At 50.0% G+C, this 13,993-nt stretch overlaps 2 long non-coding RNA genes across 2 annotated transcripts in view; one reads left to right on the plus strand and one right to left on the minus strand.

Annotated features, from left to right (window-relative positions):
- Positions 1-13,993, minus strand: part of LOC125616012 — a 299,348-nt gene that overhangs the window by 3,792 nt on the left and 281,563 nt on the right. The window lies entirely within an intron of this gene.
- On the plus strand, positions 7,772-9,878 carry LOC125616014. The gene is made up of 2 exons (XR_007346607.1): positions 7,772-8,606; positions 8,689-9,878. It is a non-coding gene; the product is annotated as an uncharacterized LOC125616014 (long non-coding RNA).

The raw sequence follows: 13,993 nt of genomic DNA on the forward strand, positions 1-13,993 counted from the left end.
CAGGCATGTCTGTGCCCCCTCCACACTGCAGGCACAGGGGACAGTGGGGTCCCACCCCAATGGTTGTCCTTCCAACACTGTGGGTTGAGACTGCACATCTCCCAAAGCAATGGCGGCAGAGAGGGAGCGTCCCGTGGGGAGGTGGCGGTCTGGCAGGTCAGGGAGAGGCCCTCCCTCTTAGTGTGAGACTGCCTTCAATAGCGCAGTGTCCGTGGGGAGGTGCTGGGCTGGCTGAGGGGCACTGGTGATAAGGATGGGTTTGGGTCCTGCCCCAGAGGCCAGCTAGCGGGGATGGCCGACCTGGCATCTGTACTTTGGAAGGTTAGAGACTGTGCCGGGTGGTGCAGTGTCCCCAGCTCCAGGACAATGACCCAGTGGGCACGGTCAGCATTGAAGGGCAGAGAGGCCACAGCTACATGCAGTTCATATGAAGTGCCTGGCAGTTGCTGGTCACAAGGGGACACTGGGGAGGTGTCCTTTCCTAGGCACTTTTTCCCCTGCTGTGTGTGCAGATACTGTGCACTGCTGTGCCGGGCTCCCAAATTGCTCCCCTTCCCCAGGGGCAGGGCTCCCCGCACGGTGGCATGCTGCTTCCTCTGTACCTGGCCCTTTGGCTGTTGCAGGTGCCCTTCCCTCAGGACGGCCTCCTGACCTCTGCACGTGGCTGGGCCTTGCTGCGCCGGGTGCAGTTCTGACTGGGCTAGCCCAGCACCCGGCAGCAGCCTCGCTGCACGATCCCCGTCACCCTGGCATGGGGAGCCCCGGCGTGTTTCTGACGGGTGACCCGGGGCCCTCCTCTGGTCAGCGCACCCTGACAGGTCCCAGAAGGCTTCTGATGCCCAGGGCCCATCCAGTGCTCAGACAGCACCTCTGCTCTAGGCCCATCCCCGGGGCTCCCCTGGCCTGCGCTCCTGGGAGACTGGATTTGGGTGGATGAGAAGCAGCGCCCCTGGGGAGTCGGGGTACGACAGGCAGAGCTGGGTCTGCTGTCTTCTGTGTGACCCCAGAGGGGGGCACCAAGCCTTCATTCTCTCTATTTTAATAAACTTTGCGTATGAAGTCATCATTTTAATTTTAGCTAAAAAATGCATTTTCACGACTTTACAAGGAAGTAGAACTCCGTGGCTGTCTTCATGACCGGGCCCTTGCACCCACCTCCGGTCCTCTGCGGGGGCCGTGGCTCGCAGCTCTGACCTGCCTTTATCTAAATAATGTGCTTGTGACTTTGTAATGAAGAAGCTTCCTCGAGGGAGGATAAGGCCCTCCCCTCCTCGCGCTCCGACCCCTCGGCTGCTCCTTTACCTGTGGCTGTAGCACGGATCTTTGTAAGTCGCCCTCCTGCAGGAAGGGACCCCCTGGCTGTGACTGGGAAACACTGGGGCAGGCCCACATGCTCCTCTGCCTGGGAGCTTCTAAAAATCCTGGTGTTCTGATCCCACTCCAAAGCAATTGAACCAAAGTGTGCGCCTCAACACACGAGTGTGTTCAGCTGCGTTTCACTTCTCCGGGACAGACATGGCCAGGGCCGGGGGCGTGCTGCCCCTCTGGAGAGGCAGGGGCACCGCAGGCTGGGGTCCTGGGCACCGCCTCCCCAGCAGCTTGGGGCCCACCTCTCTCTTGAGCACGGCTCCCGACATGGTTTATTGGCACACTGGAGTGGTGCCTGCCCGTGGGGTTTGTGTCACACCTTCCACATGCACACAATACTCAGTGCAGGAGGACCTCTGGCCCACTCCAGCACTCCCCGCCCTCCCAGCTCCCGCCCCTCGGGGCTTTGCTCTGCTGATCTCTGATTTTTAGGGATCCCCACCTTTCCTTTCCTCTTTCCTCTCTGTCTTCCATCTATGAGACAACACACGACCCTTGACCTTCTGAGTTTGGCTTATTTTGTTAACATGATGGTCCCTAGTTCCATCCATTCTCCTGAAAATGACGTAGCTTCATTTTTCTTCAGGGCTGAGTAGAACTCCATTGTGTGTGCACACAACCCATTTTTCTTATCCGTTCACCCATTGATGGACGCCTAGGCTGGCTCCATGGTCTGGCTGTTGGGGAACTGTGCTGCCATAAATGTGGGTGTATGTGTCTCGATATAGAAGATGGCTTCCTTCTCAGGATAAATCCCAGGGAGCGAAACAGCGGGGCCATGTGGGGGCCATGCCCAGTCTGTGAGGAGCCTCCACATGCACTTCCAGGGGCTGCACTAGTTCACGTCCCGCCGACAGCGCAGCGCGTCCCTGTTTCTCCTCCTCCCCTCCAGCGGTGTCGTGATGTGGACCCCTGAAGACTGCGTGTAGTCTAACTTGCATTTCTCTGATTGCTAAGTAGGTCGAACGTTTTTCTCGAATTTGTTGGCCATTTTTATTTCTTCTTTTGTGAAGAGTCTCTTAGTTCATTTGCCCACTTATTAATTGGCTTATTAGATTTTTTTGGTAGAAAGTTTTTTTGAGTTCTTCACATATTCTAGACATTAATGCTCTGTCACAGGAGAAGCTGGCCAAGATTTTCTCCCATTCTGCGGGTTCTCTCTTAACCTTCCTCAGTGTTTCCTTTGCTGAGCAGAAGCCTTGTGATGTGATGTGTCCCATTTGTTAACTCTTGGCGTTGTTTCCTGAGCTTCAGGGATCCTACTGGGGAAGCCGTTGCCTGTGTCTAAAACCTGGACTGTTGGCCCCACGTTTTCCTCGAGGACTTGCATAGTTCAATTCCGAGACTTTTCAGCACTGTATTAAGTAGGAGTGGTGAGAGTGACATCCTTGTCTTGTCTCAGAGTTTAAAGGAAATGCGTTAGGGTTTCCCATTCACTATGAGGTTGGCTTTGGGTTTCACATACAGCCTTTATAATGTTGAAGCAGGTTCCTTCTATCCCTAAATTCTTCTGTGTTTTTATCACGAGTGGGCACAGGATTTTGTTGAAGCCCTTCTGTGTTATCTCTGAGATCACTAAGTGACTTTTGTCTTTAATTCTGTTAATGTGATGAATCACATTTATTATTTTGCATATACTAAACCTTGCATCTCTGAATAAAGCCAACTTGGTCACGGTGTATAATATTGTCAATATGCTGATGAACACAATTTACTAATATTTTACTAATCAGGGATATTGGTGGGTGGTTTTCTTGCCTGCATGTGGTCTTATCTGGTTTTGGTATGAGTGTGATACCAGCTTCGTAGAATGAATCTGAAAGTGTTTCATCTCTTTCTACTTCATGGATTAATTGGAGGAATATTAGCATTAGTTCTTCTTTAGATGTTTGGTAGAGTTCAGCTGAGAATCCATCTGGTCCTGGGCTCTTCTTTGTTGGAAGACTTTTTATTACTGCTCCTATCTCATTGTGAGTTAAGAGCTGTTTGGGTCTCCTATGTCTTCTGACTCAGTTTTGGAAGGTTGTATTTGTCTACAAATGTATCCATTTCTTCTAAGTTTTCCAATTTATTGGGGCATAAGCTTTCAAAATAGTCCCTAAAGATCTGCTGGATTTCTGAGATGTCTGTGCTGATTTCTCCTTTCAACATCTGTAATTTTATTACTTTGGTTTTTTCCCTTTTTCTTTTAATCAGTTTGGCTAAGGGATTATCAGTCTTATTGTTTTGTTTTTTCAAACGACCAACTTTTTATTTCATCAGTCCTTTGTATTACTTTTTTATTCTCAAGTTCATTGATTTTGGCTCTGATCTTAATTATTTCCTTCCTTCTACTGGGTTTGCAATTGGTTTGTTCTTCTTTTTCAAGGGACTTGAGATGTTTCATTGGGTTGCCTGTTTGGGATCCTTCTGATTTTCTTATGTAGGCACTCATAGCTAGAAACTCTCCTCTGAGAACTGCCTTTGTAGTGGTCCAGAGGTGCTGGTGTATTGTATCATCACCTTCATTTGAGTCTAAGAATTTTTCAATTTCTTCCTTGATTTCTTTATCACCCATTCATCATAAAAAGAGTGATGTTTAATATCCATGTGTTTATATAGTTTCTGTAGGGTTTTTTGGTATTGATTTCTAATTTCATTCCATTATGATCTGATAAGATGCAAGGAATTATATGAGGTTTTTTTTTTTTTTTTTGGATTTGCTAAGAGTTGCTTTGGGGCCTAAAATATGGTCTATTTTGAAGAAAGTTTCATGAGCTATTGAGAAGAAAGTCTATTCAGCTGTTGTTGGATGAAATATTCTATAGACATCTGTTAGGTCTATTTGATTTATAATATTTGTCCAGTTCAAAGAGACTTTACCGGGTCATGTCTGGATGGCCTATCTAATGGTGAGAGAGGTGTGTTTAAATCATCAAGTGTCATTGTATGGGGTCTGTCTGGGCCTTCAGTTTGAGTAGTATCTCTTTTATGTATTCATTGCACCCACAGGTGGTACATAAATATTTATTGTTCTATCTTCTCTTAGGATTTGCTTTACCAAGATGGAATGTCCTTCTCTGTCTCTTGTGACTTGTTTTGTTGTGAAATTTGCTCTGTCAGGTTTGAGAGTAGCTACTCCTGCTTGTTTGGGGCTCCATTTGCATGGTCTGTCGATTTCCAACCTTTCACTTTCAGCCTGTGGCTGTCTTTGTCTGTAAGATGCATCTCTGGTCAACAACATATAGTTAGGTCTTGTTTTTTAATCCATTCTGCCAGCCTATGTCCTTTAATTAGAGAGATGAGGCCATTTACGTTCATTCTCATTGCAGAGATGTTTCGTGATTCCTGCTGCTCTTATTTATCTATATTGTTTAAATTGGTCCTGTTTCTCATTTGCTTAGCTACTGTCCAAATGAGATTCGTTCTTTTGTGAGCACTGAGATTTGTTTTTATTTCTTCTGCATGTAGAATTTCTTTAGTAAGTTCTGTAAGCTGGTTGCAGAGTCAGAATTCTTTCTGCTTATCTTGGAAGGTTTTTATTTAATCTTCAATTTTGATTGATATCTTTGTTGAGCCTGTATTTCTTGACCCATGGTGTCTTCCATGGTTGGTTTAATTTGTGGAATATGTTCTCAACGAGTTTCCTGAGAAAGCATGCATGAAACATTCATGTTTAAAGTGTTCTTCTGGCCTCCACGAGATGAATGCTCTGGCTGGGCCAAAGGAAATCTCAGTCTTCAAAATGATGAAAGTGGAAGATGCTGGTGACATAATTTTTAATGTTTTGAAATACAAACATTTAAACAGCGCAACTGAATAGCAAAACCAAGAATCCACAAGTCACATTTACAACAAAATTACATGGTAAATTGTCCTTGTGGACCCCAAAATACATGTGGGCGTCTGAGTAGATGGCATAAGGGGGTGCTCTAATAGTCATAAAATAAACAACTACAACATCAAGCAAAGCTCATTGTGAAAATTTCTTAAGATGTCTTCTTACTTAGGGACTCTCACTTTAACCACAAAAACTTGTTACAAATAACACGTACATCTAGCTTGATGGTAAGTTTTCACCACAAACTGTTTGTGGAAAAAAAAAAAGTCTCCTGTTTCTAAATCAGAACTGTAAGTGGAAGGTGGCTGACAAATTCCGATAGAATTTGAGGCCGTTTCTGGGATAACATAGTGGAGGGAGGAGGAGTGTACCAAGTGCTGGGCTGGGTTGTGCTGTGGTGGGACATGTGCTCAGCACGCTCCAGGCCCTGGGTTCCAGCACCGGCACCAAAAAAATAAATAAATTAATTAAATTAAATTAAATTAAATTAAAAAATAAAGTGCTGGAGGAGTCCAGGAGGTGGGTGTGCTTTCTAGAAACCTCAAGAAAATGAGCATTTATGCAAACCTCTGAGACCAGGACCCAAATGTCAGCACACACCCTGTGGACTGGGAACCTGCTGACTTGAGCCTTGGAAGACAAATGATTTTGCCACCAACTGGCAAGATCAGAAATTTAATTAAAATGCCATCAGTGTAGGCGCAAGTTCTATGTGCCCCATTTGAAATGTTACTACTACCAATGAAGCACGTGTGTGGATTTCCATCTGCAAAGTCCTTGGTAAGCAAAGCCCTGGGTAAACACCAGTTCTCCAACAGTGGGGACGGACACTCACTGGTCAGGACAGCGGAGTGGGAGGGCAGCCCCCACCAGCCTCTGGGCAGGGTGAGGACAGCACCATATGGGTGGGCCGTGTGCACTCCGCAGGACCCCATGAGGCCCCACCTTTCAGAGCTTCCCGGTGCTGTCTCCTGGGGGTTCTGATGCTCCATTGTTCAGAATTCCATGGAATTAAGAATGGGACAAGAAAGAAAGCAAACTTTTTGCTTGTTATTCTTGAAAGTTTAAGAACTGTGTGAAGCCAGGTAAGACCCTGGGGAAGGTGACAACGGCTGGTGTGGGCTGTCTGGAACCCTGGGCGGCCGGGTGTCCCACTTTCCCTGTTTCTCTCCCTGCCCGGCTGCCCCCTGGCTTCCCTCCACCCCCTCCTCTTAGCTGACCTGCCGAATGACACACCAGAGCTAGTGGGGCTGGGTGGTGGCCTGAGGCCATCAGGTTAGTCGTGCAGGGTCAGGCAGACAAGAGGAGGACTTCTCGTTCATTTTGGCATGAACTTCACAGGCACAGCGGCCACCAGGGCATACTGAGCCGGGCAGTGCATTGTCCACAGCCCTGAGGCCTCAGGGCCCCGGGGAGTAGGTCGTGGGTGGCTGCTTACTTTAAGGCCCATTTTTAGAGCCTATTTTTAAACCCTCTTGTTTTTTATAATACAATTATGGATTGATTCTGCTCTTCTGAATTTTACTATAAAATCTGATCCTATTACTGAATTTAGGGTTGTTTTTTATAGCATGAAACACAAACTGCTCATTCCAGCTCCCGTGGGCTCTCGGTCTGGCCAACACTGCCATTTAGCCAGATCTTCCTGCCGCCAGCCCTGCCTTTCCCCTGCATGCTGGGCCAGCCTCGCTCACCTGGGGAGCCGGTGCCATAACCGGCCCTCGGTCGCTTCCTGCCTCTCTGTGTCCTGGGAGCTGGGTTCTGCGGTGCTCCCAAGAGTCCTGGTCCTGCTGTACCTGCCCCGTCTTCTCTCCCCTCCAGAGGGACACAGAGCCTGAAACCACAGGGACGTGACTGTCATGACTGGTCACTTTATATTGTAAACTGCAGCAACTGCAAGTATTATCAAGGTCCCTGGTCATCGACTGTGAGTTGGACAAGGGGAAGATTGTCCTGGGTGGACCTAGAGAAAAGAAGGGAGAATTCAGAGATCTGAGGAGCAGAGACATCTGCTCCCTGCGACCTTGAAGGAGCAAACTGCCACATCGTGGGGAAGGCCACTTGGCGGGGAACAGCAGGTGGCCTCTACAGCTAGGCAGAGCCCCCAGCGTGCAGGCAGCAGAGACAGCCCTCAGTCCTGCAGACGCACACACAGCCAGTGGGCTGGGCAGGTGGCCTGCTCCTCAGGTGAGACTGCAGCTGCCCCAGCACCTGCCTTCTGCCTCGGAGTGCCCGAGCACGTCCCACCATCCCAACGAGGACTCGCACACTCAGAGGCCGTGGATGATGAATGTGTGGTGATCACTGTGTCACGGCAGTAAGAAGTGGGGACAGCTGTCCACGGCACTTAGCAGGGCCTTCCTGTAGCACTGCTTCTGTGCGTCCCCCTGGCAGCGGTGCCCTGAGAGTGAGGACCAGTGCCCGCGAGCCGTGCGGACGGACCTGTTGGGTGGCCTTCCACCCTTCTGCCTGCTCCGCCTCTGCTCCCCTCACACCTGCCCATCTGGTCTGCCTTCCTCTCTTCAAGGCTGGCTCCCCTGGCCCTGGCCTGCTGCAGGGACTTGGCCAGCTGTGCCACCCAGCCCCACCACAAGCCCCTGCCTGCTTCTCGCCAGCTGTAATCCCCCTCCTGGGGTCTAGGCTGGAGCCTGGGGGGCAGCGCTTAACTTCTTCCTCCTCAGGAATTCTTTGCAAGAGTGACCTGAGGCAGAGGGCGTGTTTACAGGCCTGCCCTGGCATGGCCCTTTGTGTCCCTGTGCCCCAGCCTGCTTGGCAGCCTTCCAGGGCCATCTCCTAGTGCTGGCCTCCCAGCTGCCTTCACTCTGCGAGCCCCTGTGTCCTCCCTGTTGAGTCATCGGGTCTCTTAAGGTTCAATGACTTGTTTCAGTTGCTTGTAACCAAGAACCCTGGAGGACTCACACACACACACCGTCCACTCTTCTGGGCACCTCTGAGTGTGTGTCGTGTGTGCTCAGCACCCCGTGGGCATGACTATCCCGAGCTGGTCACGGAGCCCGTCACTGCCGCTGTGGCGACTGCAGGCTGAGTGCCCTGCGGGGTTCAGACCCGGGCTCCACACCTACCAGCTGTCCATTGCTGGACACGTGCCTGCTCTGGAATGGCCAGTCTCCACCGCTGGATGTCGCGGAGGCTGTGTCACACGAAGCTCCTGAGCTGTGCGGTTGCCAGGGCGTGTGCTCCGCGTCCTGTCCTATCTGAGCGTGGGCAGTGCTGTTTTCCATTTTATTCTTATCTCCCCTAGGAAGTGGCCAGGGATTTCTGGAAGACTTCTTTACTCTCATTCCCTTCACCACGCAAGGAAGGGGACACGGCTCTGGTGCAGGTGACATGGGATCCACAGCCATGGCATTTCCCCCGACCACATCAAACCCACCCCTGATCTCGAAGCCTCTCAGAGGTAGGATGCTGCCCGGTAGCTGCTCTGGGCACTTCTGCCGGGATCCTGAGGACCCTTCTGCATGTTTACTGCATCCCTGCAGGGAGCCGATGGAGGACACTGACCCAGCACTGACCCGCCCAGCCCTGTCCACACCTGCTCGCCCCCTGCAGAACCCCGTGGCCTGCACTGCCAAGCGGCTGAGGACGCTCCTGCACCACCCTCCCTCCCTACTCTCTCCCTTTCTTCAGTGTTGAAAGGACTTTTTCAGTACTGGGAGTGGGGCCCAGGACCTAGGGCATGGAGGTAGGCTCACCATGGAGCTGCAGCTCCAGCCCTTCTTTTCTTTTTGAGACGGGTCTTGCTCAGTTGCCCAAGCTGGCCTTGCAGCTGAGATCCTCAACCTTCTGAGTCAGGAGAGCGCCACCATGCCTGGCTTGAGAGGACTTGATCAGAGACATGGTAATGGCCATTTTGGAGCATGCCGACTGGCCGGACTCTGTCCATGAGGATTCTAAAGGAGGAATGGTGTGGCCGGTCCCAGGAGCCTGGCTGAGCGGGGTGGAGTGTGGCTTTGCCCTGCTGCCCCTCCTGTCTGGACCACAGGTGCAGCATCTGGGGATGGTGGGGTGGGCTGGCTTCTAGCCCTGGGCTGCCCACCTGTGGACTGGGACAATGAGAGAATCCTGAACTCTTCTTATTTCAGTCTCTGTTTTTCCGTGTTCTATCGTGCTCACCAGCAGCTAAGATCACTAAAGAGCTGGCCAACACGCTCCCGAGGACAGCTTCGGCTGGTGACTCGGAGCTGAGTTCTGATCCCTTTTCCTGCCCTGCAGCCTCTAGAACAATCACGATGCTTCATTAACAGAGCGGCAGGCTGCAGGCAGCCCAGATGGCGGCCTGTGCTGAGAACCGTACGCATTAATCATGGAGCGTTCTATCTTCCTTTGCTCACTTACACGACAGGGAAGTTTGTCTGTTTGTTTTCTGGCAAATTCAGTGGAATATCAGAGATGAACTGGGACTTCAATGAGGATTTCTTAAATGCAGACCAAGTTTAAAAAGAAAATACAACAAATGAGGGTGTTTTTGAGTTTCTATTCACCATCTCATTAAGAGTCCTTTTGTAAGGGGCCACTTTGAAGAAAGAATATGTACATACTAAGGTCATACCGTGATGCAACCAGGGAACTAAGACAGTTCTAGTTGAATGGAGTTCTATTTTTGTAAAGATATGAAATGATCAAAAAGAGGAACCCTACAGAGTATACTGGAATAAAGCTTATAAATGCATCATAAGCCAAGGAAATTCATTTAAATGGCTAAATTTGGTATACTTTATGCAGAAAGTAAAAAGCTACTTAAAAATGTAAAATTCCCATTTTTTTTTTTAATATTGTGGAGTCCAAAATGATGAGGGGCCAGGCACTGGTAAGTGACGTGATCTGATTTATTCCTGCCCCTGTCCATCCTTATGTTACCTGGCTCCACAGCTGTGTGTCAGCACCTGCCACGTTGTAGCTAAACCTGCCTCAGTGTTGGGCAGAATCATCAAGAGTCAATGTTCTTGTCTTATTCCTGGTCTCAGAGGAAATGCCTTCAGACTCACAGGTGGTGTCTCAGCCGTGGGCCTTTTGTAGATTGCCTTTTCTTGGTTGTGGAAGTTCTCTTCTATTCTTAGCTATGTGTTTTTGTCATGAAAATGTGTTGACTTTTGTTCAGTGCTTCTTCTCTGCCTACGGAAATGACTCCCTTGTTCTCTTTTAATCTACAAAAATGATACATTGCATTGATGTTTGAATGTTGAACCATCCTTGTATTCTTGAGATAAACCCTACTTGCTCGTGGTTGTATGATCCTCTTTATGTGTTCCTGGATTTGGTTTGCTGACATTTTGTTAAGGACTTTGCATTTGTATTCATTAAAGACATATATCTGTGGTTTCCTTTTCTTTGAACACAAGTCTTAGCTTGATTTTGGGGTTATGGTAACATTGATCTCACAGAATGAGTCAGAAAATATTTCTTCCTCTTCTTTTTTTTTTTTTTTTAAGAGTGTGTGGAGGTTTGGTATTAATTCTTCTTTGAATGTTTTGTAGAATTCACCAGTAAAGCTAATTGGGCCTGGGCTTTTTTTTGTAGAGGACTTTTGATTACTAACTAATTTCCTTTATTTGTTGTAGTTTATGTGGATTTTCCATCTCTTCTGAGTCACTTTTAGCACTTTTGCTTTTCTGGGAGCCGGCCACTCTGTCTGGGTCACCTTGCTGGCTCTACCTGCTGCCTCTGGTGCTCTCGCAGCCCAAAGACAGATGGACATGAGTTCTGAGCCCCGCCTCCTTTGTCCCCTCTGGCGAGCTGGGCCTTCTCTTTCATTTACCCCTGTGTCTCTAAGTTAAACCTGCAGTAAGGTGTTTTGGAAAAAACTGAAAAGGAAATATGTATAGATACAAATTATGCTCAAAATTTTAAAACAGCGTAAATGCAGGAAAATACTGAATTCCATATATGGTACTGGCTAGCACATAGCTGTTTTTCTGGAATAATTTAAGACAAAATCAAGTACACCTATCTGTTTAGTTTGAGAGTTCAAAACAACTGCCCTGCTAGGTTTGGATGCCACCGCAGCTGTTGTCCCTGGCAGAACTCTGCTCAGGAGGGGCATCCTCCCCAGCCCAGCCTGGGCCCACGGGGTCACCTGAGCTCGGGGACCTGCAGCCCCTGTCCTGGTGAGCTCTGCCCTCTGTGGGGCTGTGCCTTCAGCCCATCCCTTCTGGCACTGGACTGTCCCTGCGCTCGGGCTCTCAGATGCCCCCGCCCTTTCCCACTGCCCACACGGGTGCTGAGAGCAGGCCCCTCCAGGCCCGCCGGGTTCCCGGACGATGCCTTCTTGGAGGCTGGAGCCACCTCATTGTGTCAGCTTGCTGTACACATTATCTGTGGATTTGGAAGGCAACTTACTCCACTTTTTGAAGCCTCAGCTTCCTTCTGGTGAAATGGAATGCAGGAACAGGTGGCTGTGGAAAGGTGTGGCACCTGGAATGCCTCTGTAAACATGCCACCGGCTCCTTTAACGGAAGTGCTGCGGCTTCAGGACGGCTTGACTGTTCTACTTAACTTACAAACTAAACCCGCAGCAGGTGTTCCTGATGAAAATGAAATATGGGAAAGTAAAAGCACAAAACACTGACGGCCACCCTCTGCGCTGGCAAGCATGCAGCTGTCTCTCTGGAATAATCTGAGGCCACATTAAGAGCGTCTTTCCACTTAGTTTTAAAGTGCAAAAATTACAGATCACATTTCAAATTAGAGCTATGAATATTTAACTCTGACAAGTTGTCCATTCATTTTAAAATAATAAATGTAAATCAGTTATACCTGTGTCACACAGGTCAGTGATTATTCTCTCTAGTAAGTCTTGTTTACATTGACTACCTGACTGGTTACGATAAATTGTTCCAATAGTTTCTCGTGGAACCAAAAATCGCATTTTAAGCTTCATTATAATGATATTGACTAAAGTGGATTCCAAGTGCCCTCGACCCTAAGTCTTAAAGGAATCTATATGATGCTATTAGGTTTCAAAGGTGTCCTCCCCATTAGCTGAAAAAGTAAACCAATATACTAATAACTAACTATTATCAGCTAAACTCATACATAAAACAGTTGGCAGTCCTGATGGGAATAAAGAAGAAAAATCAGCCTTTTTCCTTGGTCAGTTTTCTTGAAGTAATGAGTACAAGCTTCAGGATTTCAGTGTGCCCATTTCTGCCCCCAAAAGCCACACTCTTCTGCCCGCGGCTCTTCGGGGTCCTCACTAAAGGCAGGAGGCAGAGGGAGACGTCTCCTGCTCTTGCCGCACTTCTCCAGTGGGGCTGCTCACCGCCCAGGGAACCTGGGCTGGGGACGGGTGGTCATCACGAGCTGGGAGTGGGGAACGGTTTGCTCCTGGCGTCTGGAGGGATGAGCCAGGAGGTCGGTCCGTGGGCCTCTGGAGGAGGTCGGAGGGGCCGCCCCCTCTTCACCGCCTCCTCCCTCTCCAAGCCTAAGTGGAGAGCCTCTGCCAAAATGACCCTGAGGATGAGGACCCACAGAGGCCAGGCCCACTGCGGCCTGCCTCCCGCTCACCCCCACACCCCAGAGGGGGGCACCTCCTGGGGCGGCCCTGGTCACACTGATGGAAGGCATTCGGGGTGGGCGCAGGAGCACTGAGTGGCATCTGTGGGTTTGGCGTCCCCTGGACCTTCCATGGGGGCAGAGCCTTCCCAGGAGCCCGGGTTGAGAGCCCAATTCAGTTTATACACGAGGCAAAGCATTCTGCATGGGTTTAACCCACGCACTGCACACTGGTCTAGTGTCCATGTGGACTGCTGTCCTCCACTTCCTGCCCAGCTCTACTTAGTTTTTTATTTGTTTTGATTAGTTACACATGACAGTACAATGACCTTGACATTTAGGATCCAAACTGTGATCCACATGAGTGAGTGTGGACATCTCCCTGTCCCCCCCGTGTCCTGCTCTCCTCACCCCAGAACATACGGAGCTCCTCAAGTTGCTCCAAGCGGCTCTGTCCCTTCCAGCTCTGGCCCTGGATTCTAACCCTGGGTGTGGGGAGGGAGCGGCTGCTGTGAACCTCACTTTTGATGGCAGGGAGCCACGCAGCCCGGGCTGGTCCACAGGGCTGTGCTGGCCACTCCGGAACCTGAGCTCCTCCCGCCAAGGTCCCCACTCTGCGTGGGGCCCAGGGCGGGCAGGGGACAAAGGGAGAGGGAGAGGCAGAGGGAAACCCAACACTCCTGCTCCCGCCCCATGCCACTGTGGTCTGGCTGTGAGGTGTGCCCCTGAAGCTCCGGTGACTGCAGGAGAGTTCACAGGTGCAGCCATGGGATCAGGAGAGCTGATCCGGTGACTAATCTGCTTGTCGGCTCAGTAGTTTGAAAGGACTTCTGTACTGGGGGTACCTGTAGGCAGGCGGCCCTGGGGATCATGACCTGTTCTCCTGGTTGTTTTTCTCCTCTCTTCCCCCTGGCCGGGACTGGAGCACCTTCCTCGGCCACGCCCTCCCCAGACGGTCTGCCTGAGCTGGGGCCCAGAGCAATGCCACTGGCCCACCATGGACAGAACCTCTGACACTGTGAGCCAAAAGCAATGTTGCTCCTCTCAATTGGGTGTGCAGTCACTTATAGACAAAAGGCAAGAGGATCCAACTGTGTCATGTTTCCAAGAGTAAAATACATTGTCTCAAACTGCGAATCTTGTCCTGCTGGGGTCTCCCCACGGCCCCCAGGTTTCTGTTACCTGTGAGCCGACTAGACACATGTTTACACAGCACAGTCCGCACCCAGGCGCTACTCCCCTCCCTCCCCTCTTTCCCCCTCCCTCCTCCTCTCTTCCCCCCTTCCTTCCTCC

This window comes from Marmota marmota, unplaced genomic scaffold, assembly GCF_001458135.2.
Source record: "Marmota marmota marmota unplaced genomic scaffold, marMar, whole genome shotgun sequence".
Taxonomy (NCBI): Eukaryota; Metazoa; Chordata; class Mammalia; order Rodentia; family Sciuridae; genus Marmota; species Marmota marmota.